This window comes from Apodemus sylvaticus, chromosome 1 (assembly GCF_947179515.1).
Source record: "Apodemus sylvaticus chromosome 1, mApoSyl1.1, whole genome shotgun sequence".
NCBI lineage: Eukaryota > Metazoa > Chordata > Mammalia > Rodentia > Muridae > Apodemus > Apodemus sylvaticus.
In genome coordinates this window covers 119,893,481-119,916,982 of record NC_067472.1, presented here as the reverse complement: position 1 = coordinate 119,916,982, position 23,502 = coordinate 119,893,481, and the positions used below count along the sequence as shown (strand labels likewise).

The 23,502-nt window shown below is 36.2% G+C and overlaps 1 pseudogene; it reads right to left on the bottom strand.

Annotated features, from left to right (window-relative positions):
• Positions 1–294: 294 nt before the first annotated feature.
• Positions 295–23,152, bottom strand: LOC127685812 (vomeronasal type-2 receptor 116-like; annotated as a pseudogene).
• Between the last annotated feature and the right edge of the window lie 350 nt (positions 23,153–23,502).

Sequence of the window (23,502 nt, the reverse complement as noted above, 5' to 3'; positions counted from 1 at the left end):
GTCTTAGCCAAGACAATTACTGTAGCACTAGCTTTTAAGATCACTGTTCCAGGAAGAAGAATGAGGTAGATGCTGCTTTCAGGGGCACCTAATTACATCATTTCCCATATGTACTCTGATCCAAATGATTCTCTTGGAACCTGGCAGAGAACATCTCCTCCATTTGTTGATGCTGATATACACATGGTACATGGACACATCCTCATTCTTTGTAACAAAGTTTCAGTGATTAACTTCTACTGTCTCCTGGGATACATAGACTCTTTTGTTCTATCAAGTTTCACTGTAGCTTTCCTAGCCAGGAATCTGCCTGACACATTCAGCAAAGCCAAGCTCCTGGCATTCAGCATGCTGGTGTCCTGCAGTGTCTGGATCACCTTTCTTTTTGTCTATCACACCACTAAGCACAAGGCTATGGTTTCTATGGACGTCTTCTGTATCATAACCTCCAGTGCAGGGATGATTCTTTGCATATTCTTGCCAAAGTGCTACATTATTTTATTGAGACCACACATACATTCTTTAAGTAGTTTAGGAAAATACATGCTAAAGCTTTAAATATTAATTTAATGTATCTCGTTTTCTGAGGGTGTTCCATGCCCTAGTGTAGGGGAAATGATTTGGTGGGAATACAGCAGTGCATAGGTGGGTGCAACCCACCCTCACACAGAGAGGACTAGTGGGGATGGGATAGGGAATTTCTGAAGAGTGACCTGGAAATGGTAACCATTTGAAATGTAAACTAAGAAAATAGCCAATAAAAGCATATATTATGTATTCTATTAATATGTGGCTTTCTTCCATTAAAATGAAGCAAGCAATCTGTACAATAAAGAGATAACATCAGATTTAAACATCAGACTGTTGAATCATGCCATATAATCAGGCATTTATCATTGAATAGTCTGATATCTGAAAATTACTTGTGTGTAAAAATTATTTCATATGATACCTATTGCCTATTATCAATTGGTTGTTTTGTTACATGCCAAGAAAAATCATTACCATGTGGATTGTATATATACATGACATTTATTGAGCATAACCTACCTGAATTGTCATAACCCAGACAATAGATATTCCAGAGAATTATCAAATCCCAAATAGTACAGTACTAGCTGAAGACACAGCTATACAACTCCTGGGCATATACCCAGATATGCCCCAACATTTAATAAAGACACATGCTCTACTATGTTTCTAGAAACTATATTTATAATAGCCAGAAGCTGGAAAGAATCCAAATGTTCCTCAACAGAAGAATGTCTACAGAAAATGTGGTACATTTACACAGTGGAATAGAATTCAGTTATTTAAAAAAAAAATGACTTCATCAAATTGGCAGGCAAATTGATAGAACTTGAAAATACAATCCTGAGTGAAGCAGCCCAGTCACAAAAGAGCACACATGTTATGTACTCACTTATAAGTGGATGTTAGCCCCAAAATTTGGAATACCCAAGTTTCAACTCACAGAACAATGAAGCATAAGAAGAAGGAAGACTAAATTGTGGGTATTGCAGTACGTCTTAGAAGGATGAGCAAAATACTCACAGGAGCAGAGACAAAGTGTGAAGTACAGATTGAAGGGAAAGACATCCAGATACAGCCCCATCTGGGATGTATATCTATCCCATATACAGCCACCAAACCTGGTCACAATTACAGATGCCTGGAAGGGCTTGTTCATGGGATCCTGATATGGCTGTCACCTCAGAATCTCTACCAGAGCCTGACAAACACAGAGGTAGCTGTTTTTAGCCACCCATTGGAATAAGTGTAGGGGTACCAGATGGAGGAGGTAGAGAAGGGACAAAAACAGTTGAGGGGTATGGAGACCCATGGAGGGAGCAACAAAGTCAAGAGGCCAGATCCCTCTAGATCCCAGGGACTGGACTACCAACCAAAGAATACACATGGTGGGACCCATAGCATTGGCCACATATATGGCAGAGGATGGGCTTGCTGGACTGAGAGGAGGAGAGGTCCTTGGGCCTGAGGGTGTTCCATGCCCTAGTGTAGGGGAAATGATTTGGTGGGAATACAGCAGTGCGTAGGTGGGTGCAACCCACCCTCACACAGAGAGGAGTAGTGGGGATGGGATAGGGGATTTCTGAAGAGTGACCTGGAAATGGTAACCATTTGAAATGTAAACTAAGAAAATAGCCAATAAAAGCATAAAATTAGAAAAAAAAATTAAAGAATTATTTCTAATTATTTGTTTATATATTATATATTATAGTATATATATATATATATATATATATATATATATACATGCACACACATGCACACACACACACACACACACACACACATATATATATGTATATAGTTAGGAAGGTAGGTATGTAGGTAGGTCGGTAGGTAGGTAGGTCAGTACCATATCCTGGCATCTGCAGAGAAGCTTTCCGAAGTATAGATAGAAGCAAATGTATAAACCCTCTGTCAAGCATTGACTGAGAATAAATTAGACATCTTCATAGAGACCTTCCCTTCAGAAGAATAGTGTAGGGAAAAGGAAAAAATACTGATGGAATGCAGAACACAAAACAAATAAAAATTAAAAAATAATATACAACAAAACATATTCTACCTTTCTAATTAGGCAGCCTCTCATGTAAGTTACAAAAATTAAAGCATCTAGAAAGAAGCCTGAGTAGGTCTGCACCAGCTCATCTGCATTTAAGGTATGGCTTTCAGCATTACTTTCTATGGAACTCACAACATTAGGAGCAGACATATCTCTGACTGTTTGCTGGTCTTTGAAACTCATTTACTCCTATTGGGTTGACTGTCCATCCTTGATATGATGATTCTTTGCTTGTATTATTGTATTTTCTTTTTTCCTCCTTGACTATCTTCTTTTGGATGTCCACAATTTTCTGAACATCAAATAAAAGGGAAATGGTTCTGGGAGAGAGGTATATAGGAAGAAGTCAAGATTAGAGGGATTGGAAACAAGTCTGTATATACTGTATGAGAGAAGTCTCTATTTACAAAAAATGAGGAAAACATATAGGAGCAAAACAAATTTAATAAAATTTATTTTAGTGTCCTGTATTCAACTAACACAAAATTCAATAATTTTGAGTGTTTGTTTGATTTTGATACATGTGCTATAATGTAATTTGCATTAATAAAATTGTATTTTTTTATATATCACTCAGTATTTTTGATTTTTACTGTACTCTTTTGGTTGTGTAGTAAAATATAATAAATATTTTAGAGGAGTTTTTGAATCATATACTTCATCTTCATAATCCTCACATGCAAATCATGTGGAATCATTTGCATCCTGGCCTGGACCTTTGTATATCAGTTAGTTGCTTGGCTATTTCTAAGCCCTTCAATATTAATTAATTCTATAATTCATATCCCAATGAACTATTACTTTGAAAAATCAATTTCAAATATTTTATTACGCTGAATGTAGATACCACTAGCTATTGGATTATTATACATCTGTGCATACTAGATATGAATCTTAGAATAAAAGCTTTTACTTAGAGTTCCATATGCTGCACTAAAATCCTGTCAGAGAACATTACAGTTGAAAATGCAAACTGTCAATGATAATTTTGATTTACCATAGGACAATTCTAAAACTCATACTTCTAAAACATGATATAACATCAATGTGTAGTGATTGTTTAAAATTCAAAAAGGCAAAGTCTGTATACCTTCAATAAAATTAATGCATACAATCATGAGAAATGCATAATCTTTAATACACTGAAGAAATATTGTTTTCCTCTCTTCTAAAATTATGAAACAAAATTACAGTCCAAGAGACAGAGATTTAATATATCAACTCATACATAATCATAGTGTTACTGATTTTTGTACTTTTAAATTTTTACCCTTCTACAAAAGACTTTTTAGAACTATGAGCATATTGGAGATATAAGCAATTTTATTACTTTGAGAAAACATACCCTTACATGTCACATTGGAAATTTTGTTTTCTGGGCAATGGTAGCACTCAAAACAGCAGACAGCCTTATCCTCCTGAAAATATTTTCTGAGTCCTGTTATGCAAGGCACACTACATATGAGAGGAAGTGCCTGAAGAAAATCAGATATATTATAGTCATAAACAATTTTAACATATGTGTCAAACAATGCAGTGATTCGCAAGAGAAAGCCACTGAGACATCTCTCTATCATGTTAGAAGGCAAACCTGAATTGTTTTGCTTTTTAATAATAATAAAACTCTTATGAATATTTCATAATTTTCTATCATGAAACACTTATAAGAGAGTGAGAGAGATCAAATAGATGGAGAGAGAGAAAGAGAGAGAGAGAAAGAGAGAAAGAGAATGTAGGATGGTGGAAGTCAATAAATAAGGAAATGTTAACAATTTTATTCCATAAGAAAACAAAAATAGTACTCCATTGTGCATATACACTACAGTTTCTGTATCCATTCCTCTGTTGAGGTACTTCTGTCTTCTTTCCAGCTTCTGGCTATTATAAATAAGGCAAGTATGAACATAATGGAGCATGTATCCTTATTACATGTAGGAGCACCTTCTGGGTATATGCCCAGAAGTGGTACAGCTGGGTCTATAGGTATTACTATGTCTAATTTTCTGAGGAATCGCCAAACTGATTTCCAGAGTGGTTTTAGCAGCTTGCAATCCCACCAACAATGAAGAACTGTTCCTCTTAATGGAGTACTATTCAGCTATTAAAAACAATGAATTCATGAAATTCTTAGGCAAATGGATGGAACAAGAAAGTATCATCCTGAGCTAAGTAACCCAGTCATAAAAGAACGCATATGGTATGTACTCATTAATAAGTGGATGCTAGTCCAAAAGCTCAAAATAAACGATTTATAATTCACCCAGCACAGGAAGCTCAAGAAGAAGGAGGGCTTAACTGAAGGTGTTATGGTTCCTCTGAGAAAGGGAACATAGTACTCACAGGAACAATAAGGGAGGCAATGTGTGGAGCAGAGTTTGAAGTAAAGGCCACCAAGAGACTACCCTACCTGGGGATCCATCCTATAAACAGTCACCAAACCCCGACACTACAACAAGAAGTATGTATCAAAAGGAGCATATCATGGCTGTCTCCAGGGTAGAGGGGCCCTGCCAGTGCACTACAAATACAGAGGCAGAAACTAGCAATCAACGATTGGGTTTGGGGTCCCCAATGGAGGATCTGGAGGGTGGTCCAGAGGAGCTGAAAGGGTTTACAGCCCCATGGGAAGAGCAATGACTTCAGGCACCCAGACACCCCAAGACTCCCAGGGACTGAACCATCAACCAAGGAGTACACATGGTTCCAGCCAAAAATGTGACAGAGGAATGCCTTGTTGGGCATCAGTGGGAGGAGTCGTCTTTGGTCAGGTAAAGGCTCAATAGAGGCCCTCAAACAAATGGAAGGGGGTTGGGAGTGTGTCGGGTAGAGGGGCAAGGGGTGGGAGGAGGGGTTGGGAATCTTTGGGGAGGGGGCTTTAGGGAGGGGGGAAATTGGGAAAGTTTTACCATTGACAATGTAAATGAAGAAGATACTCAAATGCTCAACTTCACTAGTCATCAGGGAAATGCAAATCAAAACAACCCTGAGATTTCACCTTACACCAGTCAAAATGGCTAAGATTAAAAACTCAGGAGACAGCAGGTGTTGGCGAGGATGTGGAGAAAGAGGAACACTCCTCCACTGCTAGTGAGGTTGCAAATTGGTACAACCACTCTGGAAACCAGTCTGGCGGTTCCTCAGAAAACTGGGCACCTCACTTCCAGAAGATCCTGCTAAACCACTCCTGGGCATATAACCAGAGGATTCCCCAGCATGTAATAAGGATATATGCTCCACTATGTTCATAGTAGCCCTATTTATAATAGCCGGAGGCTGAAAAGAACACAGGTATCCCTCAACAGAAGAATGGATGCAAAAATTGTGGTATATATACACAATGGAGTACTATTCAGCCATTAGAAACAGTGAACTCATGAAATTCTTAGGCAAATGGATGGAGCTGGAGAACATCATACTAAGTGAGGTAACCCAGTCTCAAAAGATTAATCATGGTATGCACTCACTAATAAGTGGATATTAGCCTGGAAAACTGGAATACCCAAAACATAATCCACACATCAAATGAGGTACAAGAAGAACAGAGGAGTGGCCCCTGGTTCTGGAAAGACACAGTGTAGCAATATAAGGCAAAACCAGAACAGGGAAGTGGGAAGGGGTGGGTGGGAGAACAGGGGGAGGGAAGGGGGCTTATGTGACTTTTGGGGAGTGGGGGGCCAGAAAAGGGGAAATCATTTGAAATGTAAATAAAAAATATATCGAATAAAAAAAAGAAAACAAAAATAGACAAGATTATAGGCAGTTTTGTTTCAAGTAAAGCATAAAAATTAAGACTACCTGCTTTATATCTGAAGCCCCCTCTATCATTTCATCAGGCATAAACAGTTGCTGACCACTTGGAAAATGACCAGAAAATCCTCCTATTTTCATTTTAAGTCCATACTGCTGTAGAAAATCCATGATGTAGAAAATGTCCTACTCTGTATTCAGTTTTCTATTCTGGTTCATGTTTATTATGTCTCCAACAGGATTTTCAAATTGTATGGTCTCCAGAAAAGAGAATATCATAATCACATTTGTCATTTTAGTTTCACCTATGCATACATATAAGTACAGAAGTTGTAAAATTTGGAATGAAACTCATATCCATTATCCACACCTAACACCCACCTTTATCAAAAGTATTTAGTGCTAAAAAAGTAAAATATATTCCATGTACATTTAAAATTTCACTGTGCTTTACAACTGTTTTCTCACTGTATTTTATGCCATAATACATGCACATATAAATGTTATGTTTTGAGGGTAGTGATAAATTATTCATTATCTGCCAACAGTGTTATTTGATCATAAGATAGGGAAATTAATTATTCAATTGTTCTAAATATGGAAAAATTATTTAAAATTATTTGAGGTCTATTAATTACTTTAATTAAGAACTTTCTGTTAAAATAAAAGAAATATGCTTAACTTCATTTATTAATTTCATGAGATAAAATTTCAAATTTTAAATTCATGAGATTCTTGTATGAATGAAATATTGGATGAAATTTCATGACTTATTTTGTGAAATACTGACTAGATACCACTGTTGGCTGTAATTTAAATTATAATACTAACATTATATGTCTCTTATACAGTGGTAGAGTATAGAAATATATGCATTTTAGGTTAAAGATTACTTATTTAAATGATTTTGACTATATGATACCCATAATGATTGCCATTGATCTCTATGATATATATGCCATTCAGTGCAAGAATTATTACCTTTCAGGAGTTAAATTCCAATTCTTTTCCATCATCATGTGAGCATGTGCTTACTTGTTGCAGAAGCATCTCATCAAACGAGTGGGCCACAGCATACACCGAAATGTATAAGTTGTAATATGTTTCACTCATAGACATTCCAAAGGGGGGCTATTAATTAAATAGGGTTGTCATTGCACAATTCTTCAGTGTTGTACAACTAGTTGGTGGCAAAGAACTCTTAAAGTAGGTCCACCAAAGTTTAGCAAAACAAATGTCATTACTATAGTTAGAAGGGTGCACTGTTTGAATAAATTATTCAAAACCAGACATCTTAGACTGCTGATGTGAAAAATAAGTGTTACATGTAAGGATTTATGCCTGAAATATCCTTTCATTGTGATTATATCAAATTGGGACAAACTGACCCAGATTTTCTAAATATTTTTAGATTTCCATAGTATTAAGGTCAATTGTACAGGAGATTCTTTATCCCCATAGACAATTATAACTTTTTCTGATGACATTATGTTTTGGTGATAATATTTATGAATTATTTTAAAGTATAACATCTCATCATATGCAATAACAGTGACAAATTCTAAGCAGACAAAGTTTCTTTCCATTCCTTCTCTCAAATCAGAAAGGAATTTAATTCCATAGTCATCATCTGTAATGATCACTACTACTCAGTTCCATCTGAAGTGAACTGCTAGGGATGCCATGGCTAGTGGTAGAGATATCTGCTTGGGAGTCATCTGGTAGAGATGAGGAAACTGTTCTTGGTCAATTAGAAGATGAAAATAATCCCACAGTAAAGCTGAAAGATACTTACCTTAAGCATTACTATTTAGAAATGAAATTCACAAGGCCCAGTCTAAGATCTACATGTGGTATAGCCCATGATAGAAGTGTGAGAAAGTATAGATTCTTCATCGGATTATTCAAATCTTATACAATTTCTTGTGAATTGCTATACAAATACAAATAAACTAAGTCTTCTGGTAAAACATTTCATATTATGTTGAGTCTCCTGCCTATTTGTCATAAAGTCGTTATTATTGCCAAAGAAAATATCTAACTTTTTGTTTGATAGACCAGAGGTGATATAAATAAATTCTCTGTCTCTTAGTCTGTCTTTGTACTCAGAATCTCAGACTGTGGAAAGATAGTATTTCCATAAATGTAACATTCCATGAATTACTTCTGGAGTCTTGGAGAAGTAAAGGATTGGTCCAAGTTTGTAAGATGTTATCTATACAGGTCTCATAATTACAATTAAATATCTTCTCTTATTTTACAGTAGTAATTTTGAATCATTTCCTTTTTTTCCAATGACCAAGCTCTTTTCATATTATCCACAATTAGGTTACATTCAATCTTAACTAGAAGGGACATGTTAGGTAAAATATTAACATTCCTATTGATTTTTTTCAATGCCAAACTAGACAGAGGAATTCAAGTGGATAGTCTTGCATGCCACCCTAAAAAACAGAGCACATCAGTCATGGGGCAAAGGGGTTGTAATTATGGTAATTTTTAATAAAACTCATTGTAGGTTATGCAAAGAATCCTTAGATTTTTGTGACCTATTCATATGTTGACACAGTTCCTTATTGTGATGTATTAGTATGTGAGACTATCAAAATTATTTAACAATATGACATTTTTTGATTTAATGAAATGAACTTTATTTTCTTCTGTTTTGAAGTCTTTAGTTTAATATATATATAAAGGTATTAAGCATTTACAGAGTTTTTGTTATCTTCTTCTTTTGGCCTTTTATTTAGCTGTGTTCTGAAATTAGAAACAATGTGCATCCTTACTTTTGATTTTTTAAATGAAGTTATAAAAATATGAATGTTATATTAACAGGATTCTGTCATTTTTGAAATTTTATACAATTCTATTTGTTTTTTAACCCAGTGAAATATCATTATGCCATTCAAGAATACCAAAATATTTTTGAGCCAACTTTGAATCTTCCCATGTCTTCATTTATTACTCTAATACCTAATGTGTGAGGAAAGTTAATGAGAATTATCTGCTATCTATGTTACATTTCTTTACAGAATCAGCATTAAAATATGTCATGACCCTTCATAATGCTGAAGAATAGGTTGCCAAATATGTCAGTGTCAACAATTGCCAAAGTCTAAAGAATTCATAGATAATGCAAATACCACAATAATTCTTGCATTCTATTCTTCATTCCACACAATTCATCTTTCTTTCTTTTTTCTATTTGAGGCTGTACAAAATTGAGTGATATAAAATTGGTTATGACTAAAACATTTCCATTTTTAGATGGAGCTCTCTCATTTCACAGGTACCCTTCAGTTGTATTAATTCATTCTTTCTCTACAATCACTGGCTATATCACATAACTGGACTTAGGTTATATTTGGTTCAGGTTTGTCCAGATTTGTTCAGTTTCTAATATGTTCACATAAATTTTTCTATTAAATATATTTTAACTGAATATATCTGCATATATATGCACACACACACACATATTTGTGATTTCAGTATATTGTACATGAGCTTTTTTGCTTTTGCCTCATCTGTATGTACTGTGATGCTTTGTGACTACAGGAAATATTTATGTAACTGGACTTATCTTTTGGTTCTTAAGCTGGTACTGAATGGATTTAACAGTTTCATCTTCTCTCTTATTTACTATTTCATTTTTAAACAATTTTTTTCTAATCTTATTCCCTTATTGTTTGAATTTATTCTTTCATTCAGGAATATCTGAAATTGTACCATACTTCTTAAGAGGATAGTTATTCTTTACTGGAGAAAGATATGCACTTTGTAAGCCGAGTTAACTCCAATTAATCCTCTTCAATTGCTGAAGTATCTACATTTAATATATCAAGTTATATAGACTTGTCTTTAAAAAGCACAGTCTAGAATTAAAAAAAAGAAAACATAAAACAACCATAAATAATGAAATAACAAGAAGGAGAATCATCTTTTCAGATCTCACTTTGTATTCTATACCTCTATTAAAAAGTTGGCTTAATGGGTGTTGTATTTGATGTAAAGAATCTAACTGAAGATCTATGAATAAGCACACACCTTTGGACATGTGATTATTTGATAATAAATTCAGGAAACTGCACTAAAGAAAGTATTTTGAATAATGTCACTGGTCCTACTCTATGGATTGATCAAGAAGAATAAAAATACATCCATGTTTAAATTGTGAAAAAATCTCAACTCTAAATTTTGTATGCCCACTGTGTATACAAAAACTCAATGGTGATACTGTTTTAAGGGTATCCTAAATGCAAGTTATATAAACAATATAAGCTAAACTCAGGGTTATTTTGGAACTACTTTGTCACATTATATTATTTCATGAGATTAACTTTAAAAGTTTGTAGTTTTTTGTGTTTGTTATAGCTCTTGAACATTTCTTTTTTTTTTTTATTATTCGATATAATTTATTTACATTTCAAATGATTTCCCCTTTTCTAGTCCCCCCACTCCCCGAAAGTCCCGCAAGCCCCCTTCTCTTCCCCTGTCCTCCCACCCACCCCTTCCCACTTCCCCGTTCTGGTTTTGCTGAATACTGTTTCACTGAGTCTTTCCAGAACCAGGGGCCACTCCTCCTTTCTTCTTGTACCTCATTTGATGTGTGGATTATGTTTTGGGTATTCCAGTTTTCTAGGTTAATATCCACTTATTAGTGAGTGCATACCATGATTCACCTTTTGAGTCTGGGTTACCTCACTTAGTATGATATTCTCTAGCTCCATCCATTTGCCTAAGAATTTCATGAATTCATTGTTTCTAATGGCTGAATAGTACTCCATTGTGTAGATATACCACATTTTTTGCATCCACTCTTCTGTTGAGGGATACCTGGGTTCTTTCCAGCATCTGGCAATTACAAATAGGGCTGCTATGAACATAGTAGAACATGTATCCTTATTACATGGTGGGGAGTCTTCTGGGTATATGCCCAGGAGTGGTATAGCAGGATCTTCTGGAAGTAAGGTGCCCAGTTTTCGGAGGAACCGCCAGACTGATTTCCAGAGTGGTTGTACCAATTTGCAACCCCACCAGCAGTGGAGGAGTGTTCCTCTTTCTCCACACCCTCTCCAACACCTGCTGTCTCCTGAATTTTTAATCTTAGCCATTCTGACTGGTGTAAGATGAAATCTTAGGGTTGTTTTGATTTGCATTTCCCTAATGACTAATGAAGTTGAGCATTTTTTAAGATGCTTCTCTGCCATCCGAAGTTCTTCAGGTGAGAATTCTTTGTTTAACTCTGTGAACATTTCTTTTTATGGGTTTATTGATTGTAAATATACATGTGTCTATTATTTCTACTTATATATAAGCGTTTCTTATGACTTTTTGTTTTTGCAGGGGCTCCTATTTTGCTTGTTTAAATTTTTTTTTTCATTTTTTTATTTTTTTTATTTTCCATTTTAGTTGTTTACATTCCAAATGATTTTCGCTGTCCTGCTTCCCTACTCTTCCCATAAGCCCTCTTCCCTCGACCCATTCTCCAATCAACCCCTCCTACTTCTCTGTCCTAGTAATAGACAACAATGCTGCATCAAGCCATTCAATGTCCCTCTCCTTCCTTCTTCTTGGAAATTATTTGATATGTGAATTGTGTCTTGGGTATTCAGTGGGCTAATATCCACTTATCTGTGACTGCATTCCATGTGTGTTCTTTTGTGATTAAGTTACCTCACTTAGGATGATATTTTCCAGATCCAACCATTTGCCTAGTAAATTCAGGAATTTATTGTTTTTAATTGCTGAGTAGTATTACATTGTGTAAATATACCACAATTTCTGTATGCATTCCTCCATTGAGGAACATATGTGTTCTTTCCAGCTTCTGGTTACTTTGAACACAGTGAAGCATGTGTCCCCATTGAATGCCAGGGTTTCGTCTGGTATATGCCCAGGAGTGGTATAGAAAGGTCCTCTGGAAGTGTCATAGCCAGTTTTTGGTAGAACCATCAGACTGATTTCCAGAGAGGTTGTACCAACTTGCCTTCCCACCAGCAGTGGAGGAGTGTTCCTCTTTCTCTACATCCTCGCCAACTCCTGCTGTCTCCTGAGTTTTTACTCTTAGCCATTTTGACTGGTATGAGGTGAAATCTCAGGTTGTTTTGATTTACATTTCCCTAATGACTAATGATGCTGAATATTTCTTAAGGTTCTTCTCAGCCATTTGAAGTTCTTCAAGTGAAAAATTTTTGTTTAGCTCTGTACCCCACTTTTTAATAGGGTTATTTGGTTCTCTGGGGTCTACCTTCTTGAGTTCATTTTATATATTAGATATTAGCCCTCTATCAGATTTAGGGTTGGTGAAGATCCTTTCCAAATCTGTTGGTTGACGTTTTGTCCTTTTGACAGTGTCCTTTACCTTACAGAAACTTTGTAATTTTATGAGTTCCCATTGGTCAATTCTTGATCGTTGAGCATAAACTATGGGTGTTCTGTTCAGGAACATTTCCCCTGTGCCCTGGTCCTCAAGGGTCTTCCCGAGTTTTTTTTCTATTAGTTTCAGTGTGTCAGGTTTTATGTGGAAGTCCTTGATACACTTGGAGTTGAGCTTAGTACAAGGAGATAAGAATGGATCAATTCACATTCTTCTGCATACTGACCTCCAGTTGAACCAGCACCATATGTTGAAAAGGCTATCTTTTTTTCCACTGTGTGTTTTCAGCTCTTTTGTCGAGGATCAAGTGACCATAAATGTGGGTTCATTTCTGAGTCTTCAATACTATTCCATTGATCCACTTGCCTGACATTGTACAAATACCATGCAGTTTTTATCACTATTGCTCTGTAGTAATGTTTGAGATCTGGGATACTGATTCCACCAGATGTTCTTTTACTGTTGAGAATAGTTTTAGCTATCCTGGGTTTTTTGTTATTCCAGATAAATTTGAGAATTACTCTTTCTAACTCTATGAAGAACTGAGTTGGGATTTTGATGGGGATTGCATTGAATATGTAGATTTCTTTTGGCAAGATGGCAATTTTAACTATATTAATCTTGCCAATCCATGAGCATGGAAGATTTTTCCATTTTCTGCGGTCTTCTTCGATTTCCTTCTTCAGAGATCTGAAGTGCTTGTTTTTAGGCCTTTCACTTGTTTGGTTAGAGTCACAGCAAGATACTTTATGCTGTTTGTGGCTATTGTGAAGGATATTATTTTCCTAATTTCTTTCTCAGTCTGCTTATCCTTTGAGTATAGAAAGGCTACTGATTTGCTTGCATTGATTTTGTAACCAGACACTTTGCTGAAGTTGTTTTTCAGCTGTAGGAGTTCTCTGGTAGACTTTTTGTGGTCACTTACATATACTATCATATCATCTGCAATTAGTGCTAGTTTGACTTCTTCCTTTCCAATTTGTCTCCCCTTGACCTCCTTGTGTTGTCTAATTGTTCTAGGTAGGACTTCAAGAACTATATTGAAAAGATATGGAGAGTGGGGGTAGCCTTGTCTAGTCCCCGATTTTAGTGGTATTGCTTCAAGTTTCTCTCCATTTAGTTTGATGTTGGCTACTGGTTTGCTGTATATTGCTTTAATTATGTTTAGTTATGGGCCTTGAATTCCTGTTCTTTCCAAGACTTTTAGCTTGAAAGGATGCAAAATTTTGTCAAATGCTTTTTCAGCATCTAATGAAATGATCATGTGTTTTTTTTTCTTTGACTTTGTTTATATAGTGGATAGCATTGATGGATTTCCATATATTGAACCATGCCTGCCTCTCTAGGATGAAGCCTACTTGATCATGGTGAATGATCATTTTGATATGATCTTGGATTCGATGGGCAATAATTTTATTGAGTATTTTTGCATTGAAATTTATAAGGGATATTGGCATGAAATTCTCTTTCATTGTTGGATAGTTGGTGCTTTTGGTATCAGCGTAATTGTGGCTTTATAGAATGAATTTGGTAGTGTTCCTTCTGTTTCTATTTGGTGGAATACTTTAAAGAACATTGGTGTTAAGTCTTCTTTGAAGGTCTGATAGAATTCTGCTCTGAAGCCATCTGGTCCCGTGCTTTTTTGTGGTTGAAAGACTTTCTATGGCCCCTTTTATTTCCTTAGAGAATTCTGTTTTAAGCTCTGTATTCCACTTTTGATAGGGTCATTTGGTCCTCTGCCATTCTGTCACTGTAGCAATACCATGAAATTTTTTTTTCACTACTGTTCTGTAGTACTGCTTGAGGTATGGGAGGCTGGTTCCCGATCAAGTTTTTTCATTGTTGAGAATAGTTTTAGCTCTTCTGGGTTCTTTGATATTCTAGATGAATTTACAAATTGACCTTTCTAACTCTATGATGAATTGAGTGGCAATTTTGATGGGGATTGCGCTGATTTGATATATTGATTTTGGCAAATGGACATTTTTACTATATTAATCCTGCCAATCCATTAGCGTCGGGGATCTTTTTGTCTTTTGAGGTCTGCTTGGATTTCATTCCTCAGAAACTAGAAGTTCTTGTCATGCAGATGTTTTTATTCTTTGGTTAGAGTCACACCAAGATACTTTATCTTGTTTTTAACTATTGTGAAGGGTGCCTGTGTATTCTTTGAGTACTGGAAGGCTGCTGATTTGCTTGAGCTAATTTTATACCTGGTCAGTTTGCTGAAATTGCTCATCAATGATAGCAGTTCTCTAGTGGAGTATTTGGAGGTCACTTAATTTTGCTATCATATCATCTACAAATAGTGATAGTTTGAATTCTTTCTTTCCAAATCATATCCTTTTGATCTTCTTTTCTTGTCTAATTGCTCTACATAGAACTTCAAGTACTAGATTGAATAGATATAGAGAGAGAAGGCATCCTTGTCTTATTCCTGATTTTAGTAGGATTGCTTAATATTTCTCTCCATTTATTTTGATGTTGGCTATTGCTTTGCTGTATATTGCTTTTACTATGTTTAGGTATGAGCCTCAAGTTACTGATTTTTTACAAGTCTTTTAACATGAAGGGATGCTGAATTTTGTCAAACGCTTTTTCAGCATCTAATGAAATGACATATGGTGTTTTCTTTAAGTTCCTTTATGCAGTGACTTGCATTGATAGATTTCTGTACATTGAACCATCCCTGAATCCCTGGAATGAAGTCTAAGTGATTGTGGTGAATGATCATTTTAATGTTTTCTTGGATTCGGTTGGCAATAGTTTTAATGAGTATTTTTGTATCTATATCATAATGGAAATTTGTCTGCACGTTTCTTTCTTAGATGGATTTTTGTGTGATTTTAGTAGCAGCTTAATTTTAATATTCTAGAACAAATTGGATAGTGTTCCATCTGTTTCTATTTGGTGAAACGGAAGAGTTTTGCTATTAGGACTTCTTTGAAGGTCTGATAGAATTCTGCACTAAAGCCATATTGTCCTGATCTTTTTTGCTGTTGTTGTTGGGAGACTTTCAATGACTGCTTTTATTTCTTTAGGGGTTAATGGACTGTTTAAATGTATTTTTTCTTGTCCTGACTTACCTTTGGTATTTGTTATCTGTGTAGAAAATTGTCCATTTCATCAAGCTTTTCCAGTTGTGTTGTGTATAGGATTTGTTAGTACAATCTAATGATTTTTAGAATTTCCTCATTTCCATTGTTATATCTCCCTTTCCATTTCTGATTTTGTTAATTTTGATATTGTCTCCGTGTCCTCTGGTTAGTCTGGCTATAGGTTTATCTATCATATTGATATTCTCAAAGAACCAGCTGCTGGTTTTGTTGATTCTTTGTATAGCTCTTATTGTTTCTACTTGGTTGATTTCAGTCCTGAGTTTGATGATTTCCTACTATCTACTTGTCTTGCGTGTATTAAATTCTTTTTGTTCTAGAGATTTCATGTGTTCTGTTAAGGTCCTAGTGTATTCTCTCTCCAATTTCTTTTTGCAGGGACTCAGAACTATGAGTTTTCCTCTTAGCACTGCTTACCATAAGTTTAGTTATGTTTTGCCTTAATTTTCATTAAATTTGGAAAAGTCTTTGATTTATTTCCTTATTTCTTCCTTGACCAAGTTATCATTGAGTAGAGTATTGTTCAGCTTCCATGAGTATGTGGGATTTCTGTTGTTTGTATTGCTATTGAAGACCAGACTGAATCTGTAGTGATCTTAAGGGAGGAATAGGATCATTTCAATCTTCTTATATCTCTTGGAGTCTGTTTTTGTGACTGATTATATGGTCAGCTTTGAAGAAGGTACCATGAGGTGGTAAGGAGAAGGTATGCTCTTGATTTAGGAAGAAATATTCTATACATATCATTTGGTCCACAACTTCTGGTAGTTTCACTGTGCCTCTGTTTAATTTTTGTTTCCCTTATCTGTCTATATGTGAGAGTGGAATGTTGAAGTCCCTGGTAATTATTGTGTGATGTGCAATGTGTTCTTTAAACCTTAGTAAAGTTTCTCTTATGAAAACGGATGTCTTTGCATTTGGAGCATAGTTGTTCAGAGTTGAGAATTCTTCTTGGGAGATTTTTTCTTTGATGTACGTGAAATGTCCTTCCTTATCCTTTTTGGTGAATTTTGGTTGAAATTCGATTTTATCTGATCTTAGAATGTCTATACCAGCTTGTTTCCTGGGACCATTGCTTGGGAAATTGTCTGAGGTAGTACTTTTCTTTGACAATGATGTGTGTTTCCTGTATGCAGCAAAATGTTGGGTCTTGTTTATGTATCCAGTCTGTGGATCTATGTCTTTTTATTGGGTTATTGAGGCTATTGATGTTAAAATACATTAAGGAATAGTGATTGTTGCTTCCTGTTATTTTTATGTATGAGAGGTTATATTCTTTGAGTTTGTTCAAAGAAGATTACTTTCCTGCTTTTTCTAGGGTGTTTTTTTTCACTCCCTGTGATGACATTTTCCATCTATTATCCTTTGTAGGGCTGCATTTGGTGAAAGATATTGTGCACATTTGGTTTTGTCATGGAACCTCTTGGTTTCTCCATCTATGGTAATTGAGAGATTTGCTGGGCATAGTAGTCTGGACTGGCATTTGTGTTATCTTAGGGTCTGTATGAGATCTTCCCCTAAAGATGATCTAGCTTTCATGTTCGCTGGTGAGAAGTCTGGTGTATTTCTGATAGGTTTGTCTTTGTTACTTGACCTTTTTCCCTTAATGCTTTTAATATTCTTTAATTTTCTAGTACACTTGGTGCTTTGATTATTATGTGATGATAGCAATTTCTTTTCTAGTCCAATCTATTTGGAGTTCTTTAGACTTCTTGTATTTTATGGGACTCTCTTTCTTTAGGGTTGAGAACTTTTCTTCTATAATTTTGTTGAAGATCTTTACTGTCCCTTTAATTTGGAAATCTTTGTTCCCTTCTCTACCTATTATCCTTAGGTTTTATCTTCGCATTGTATTCTGGATTTCTTGGAAGTTTTGGGTTAGAAGCTTTTTGCATTTTCTTTGACTATTTTGTCAGTGTTTTCTATGGTATCTTCTACACCTGAGATTCTTTCTTCTATCTCTTGTATTCTGTTGTTGATGATTGCATCTATGACTCTTCATATCTTTCCTAGGTTTTTGATCTCCAGAGTTGTCTCCCTTTGTAATTTCTATATTATTTATACTTCCATTTTTAGATCCAGGAGGGTTTTGTTCAGTTCCTTCACTTCTCTCTCTCTCTCTCTCTCTCTCTCTCTCTCTCTCTCTCTGTGTGTGTGTGTGTGTGTGTGTGTGTGTGTGTGTGTGTGTGTGTCCGATCTTGTTTAATTATCTTAACAAACCTCTTAAGTGGATTATACAGTTATTCATTTTTTAAATTGGATATTTTATTGATTTCCATTTTGAATGTTAACCACTATCCCTGTTTCATTACTGCAAATCCCTTATCCATTCCTTTCGCCCCTTATATTGCATCTTTGAAAGTGTTCCCCACACACATACCCACTCCTACCTCACTGATTTAGTATTCTTCTACACTGGGCCATCAAGCATTCATAGGTCCAAGGGCCTCCACTCCCACTGATGCCAGATAAGGCTCCTTCAGTTCCTTCAGTTCTTCGCTTATTTCCTCCATTGGTGTTTGTCTGCTCAGTCCTATGGTTGGCAGCAAGCATCCACATTTGTATTGGTCAGGATCTGGCAGATCCTCTCTGGAGACAACTGTATTGTGATCCTGTCAGAAAACACCGCTTGGCATCCGCCATAATGTCTGGGTTTGGTTTTGCAAGTGGGATGGCTCCTTATTCTCTGGATGACCTTTCCTTCAGCCACTACTTTACCCATTTTCCTGTATTTCCTTGAGACAGGAGCTATTCTGGGTTAAAATTTTGGAGATGGGTGGATAGCCCCATTCCTCAACCAGAGTTTGGGGGGCATGCCTAACCTCTGGATACATTCTTGACCTGCTATCCTTCCTGATGTGGGGTGTTTCATCTAAGATCATACCTGTGGGGTCCTAGGACGCTCTTGCTTTCATGTCATCTTGGACTTTTTGGTTTCTAGTCCCAGTTCCCTACCCCACTAATGTTACACACTTCTTTTCAATTTCCAGACCCCTCTGTACATATTCTCCATCTCCTCTCACACCTGATTTTTCCTTTCAACCTCTTCTCCTTTTTCCAAGTCCCACCACCTTCTTCTTCACTTATTTTCTTCCCACTTCTAAGTACAAATGAAGCATGCACACTTTGGTCTTTCTTCCTCTTGAGCTTCTTGCAGTCAGTGAGTGGTATAATGGATTTTCATGCTCTTTGTCTAATGTCCACTTATCAGTGAATACATACCATGTGTGTTCTTTTTTGAAAGTAAATATTGAATATATTCTTTATTTAAATTTCAAATATTATACCTTTCCCAGTTTTCTCCCTCTCAGAAAACCCCCAACCCATTCTCCCACACCCTGACTCCAAGAAGATGCCCCTCCACCAAACACACTTCAACCTACCCCACATGAATCCTCACATTGGAGCATCTATCCAATCTTCATGCAACCAAGGACCTCTTCTTCCACTGATGCCTGACAAGGTATTTCTTTGCCACAGGTTGCCCACCATCATTGTTCTTCCCCTGGAGCTGCAAACCCCTTCAGCTCCTCCAGTCCTCCCTCTAACTCCTCCATTGGTTACCCCACACTCAGGCCAATGGTTGGCTGCTAGCATCTGCCTCAGTATCTATAAGGTTCTGGCAGGGCAACTCCTGAGACAACTATAACATGCTCTTTTTGTCAAGAATTTCTTGTCATCCATAATAGTGTCAGGGTTTGGTGAATGTTCATAGGATGAATCCCCAAGTAGGACAGTTTCTGTGTGGCATTTCCTTCAGTGTCTGCTCCACACTTTGTCTCCATAACTTCTTCTGTGAGTATTTTGATCCCTTACTCAGAAAAATACAAAATACTCACAAGTTGGTCTTCCTTCTGCTTGAGCTTCCTGTGGTCTTTGAATTTCATCTTGTTTATTCTGAGGTTTGGGCTTATATCCACTTATCAATGAGTGCATACAATGTGTGTTCTTTTGTAATTGGGTTATCTCCCTCAAGATGACACTTTCTAGTTCCACCCATTTACCTAAGAATTTCATAAATTCACTGCTTTTAATAGCTGAGTAGTACCCCATTTTATAAATATATAACACATTTTCTGAATGTTGAAGGTCATCTGGATTCTATCTATCTTCTGTCTATTATAAATAAGGCTACTATGATCATATTGGAGCATGTGTCCTTATTTCATGTTGGAGCATATTCTGGGTAAAATTCCAGGAATGGTATAGCTGTGTACTCAGGTAATACTATGTCTAACTTTCGGAGGAACCACCAATTAATTTCCAGAGTGGTTTTGACACCTTGAAATACCACCAGTGAGGAAGGAGTGTTCCTTTTTCTCCACATCCTCACAAGCATCTCTTGCCCCCTGAGGTTTTCATCTTATCCATTCTGACTGGTGTGCGGTGGAATCTCAGGGTTGTTTTGATTTAAATTTCCATGATAACTAAGGATGTTAAGATTTCTTTAGGTGCCTCACAGCCATTTGAGTATCCTCAGTTTAGAATTCTCTGTTTAGCTCTGTATTCCATTTTTAATTGGATTATTTGATTCTCCTGAGTCTAACTTCTTCAGTTCTTTCTATGCATTAGATATTAGCCCTCTGTCAGATGTAGGATTGGTAAAGATATTTTCCCAAACTGTTGACTGCTATTTTGTCCTACTGACAGTGTCCTTTACCTTGCAGAAACATTGTAGTTTTATCAGGTCCCTTTTGTGGACTCTTGTTCTTAGAGCATAAGCCACTGGTAGCTGTATATAAAATTAATTCAAATCACTAGCCTTCCTCTAATAAAAGGATAAATAAGCTGATAAAGAAATTAGGAAAATGACACTCTTCACAATAGTTACACATAATATTACACACCTTGATGTGACTCTAACCAAGCAAATGAAAGATGTGTATGACAAGATCTTCAAGCCTCTGAAGAAAGAAATTGAAGATCTCAGAAAATAGAAAGATCTCCCATGCTAATGCACTGCCAGGAATAATATAATGAAAAGCATCTTGACGAATGTAATCTACAGGTTCAGTTCAATCCCCATCAAAATTCCAAATCAATTCTTCATAGAGCTAGAAGTAGAAATCTGAAAATTCATTTGGAATAACAAAAAAACCTAGGATAGCAAAAGCTGTTCTAAACAACAAAAGATATTCTGGGGGAATCACCATTTCTGACCTCAAGAGAAATAGCTCAAGTAACTACTACAGAGAAACAGATATAAAAACTGCATGGTATTTGTACTAAAACAGGCAACAAGGTGAATGGAATAGAAATAAAGACCCAGAAATGAACCCACACACCAATGGTCACTTGATATTAACTAAGAATCTAAAGAAATCCACTGGGAGGAAAAAGACAGCATTTTAAACAAATGGTGCTGAGTCAACTGGAGGTCAACATGTTGAAAAATGCAAATTGTCTCATTGTTATCTCCTTGTACAAAGCTCAAGTCAAAGTGGATCAATGACCTCCACATAAAACCACACACACTGAACTAATAGAAAAGACACTGGGGAAGAGCCTTGAACACATGGGCACAGGGAAATTTTTCCTGAACAGAAAAGCTCCTGTATTTCTTTAAAGAAGTTATTTTTGTCCTCTTTGAAGTCATCTATCAGCATTATGAGTTATGATTTTAAATCCAAATCTTGCTTTTCTGGAATGCTGGGGTATTTAGTACTTGCTTTTGTGATAGAACTGTGTTCAGATGATAACATGTTGCTTTGGATTCTGTTGGTGATGTTCTTGCATTTGCTTTTTACCTTATGGCTATCTCTGGTGTTATCTGGTCTTGCTGTTTCTGACCGTGGATTTTCCACATTATTGATCCCTGATCAAGGATATCTGATCCTTGATTCCTGTGTCCGGATGGCTTTGAGGCGGTCCCTCTTGCCCAGGTATTTGAATAGAAGTGTTGGTCTTCCCTGTACATGCAGTTGAATAAGCATGCCTGGTAGAAAGTCTCTATAGTGGCAGTATTTGTGTATGTAGCTCTGTGGATCAGGATCATCTCTGGGCAGAGACACATATCAGATGTATCCTGTCCCAGGCTGTCCCTGGGGTTTGTGTCCACAGGGTTTTGGTCTGGTTCCTCTGAGCAGCAGAGGTGGTCCTAAATGTGCTTTCAAACCTGTTCACACTCCTGGAATGCTTTCAATCTCCCTGTGCCTCCTAGGATCCCTGTAGCAGAGGATGGTCTTCAGTCACAGACAGAAACTGGAAGGTTCCCTCCTGATCGTTTCCAGGATGTTTCTCTGAGCAACAGTAGTGGTCCTACCTGTGTTGCAATGCCTAACTGTACTCCTCATAATATTAGCTTTCATTTTGAGGTGTAATACTGAACAAAGTGCTCTTTTTGTTTAAGTACATACATATCAATATAAGTGAGGATGACTTAAAACTTGGCATTTATTTCTCACTAAATTTAACTTAATAAAAAATTAGAATTCTAAGTAAATGTTTTAAAATAAAAAATGAATGAGCTTTCCTACCATAAGCATTCTTTACTGCCTATAGCTTAAAGTATTCTTGGGAGGGTTCCAAAAAAGTTCTGAATGTATGCTATGATTAACACTTTTTATCCTTGTATAGATGTTGGTTAGTAACCAGAACTTCAGGTGTAAAGTCATATTATTAATATAACATTGCACAGCTTTCCCTTTCACTAGCTATTAGTTTCTTCTGCTTCCTATTTGAAGAGTTACCCTAAGTCTTTTGGCTATTCTATTATAGTTGGTTCACCTAGTCTGTTACTATCAGTACAGTAATCCATTTTTTCACTTCTCAAATGACTTCTGTGCGTCATATTAATGAGTTTTTGTGACTAAGTTTGAAAAAAACTTATGTCTCACACATAAACATAATTACTTTGAAATGCATATATTACTACCACCACATACCATAATAAAAAGGCCATTATATTATAGGCTCATTTGCATCCATATTCATGAGGTTTTCAACATTACATTATAATGTTACATCATAAAATATCTTCAAGTTAGGAAGCATTCATATTAATAGACAAAACAGTAATAATGAGCCAATACAATTATTGGTTTTACAAAGACATCAAATAAATGATTTATTAGAAAATTATGACATTAGGATATTTCAGAAAAACAAAAGCACACAATGTATTGGTATCTGTGTTTAGGTGCAGAATTTTTTTTTGCTGGGTTTTCCTTCTTTGTTTGAATTTGAATTTTCATAAATTGAGTTTTATTCCTGAGAATAAAAGTTCAGGTGAATGATTTTTTTCTATTATTGTATTCATTGAATTTACATCCTGGGTAAAACCTCCATTCTGATTACTCACCTCACATGGAACCTCCTCATTTTCTCCCCTCCCCTTCCTTTCTGAGATGGAGGAGAACCCCTTCAACTCCCTGGGTATCAACTCATATTGACATCAAATCAATGCAGGACCTGGTACATGTCCTCCAAGTGATGCTAGAGAAGATTCCCAGTCATGGAAACAGGTTGCACAGGGAAGTAACAGCATCAGTAATATCCCCTGCTCCAGGTGCTTGCAGACTTACAGGATTTTCAGGCTGAACTTTTGCTACATTTTTGCAGGTTGCTCATATGCAGCCCCAAAATAATCATTAGTTGATAGTTCATCTCTGTCAGCTCCCAAGTGTCCAAGTTAGTTGTATTTTTTGTATATTTTCTGTCTCTCAATCCTT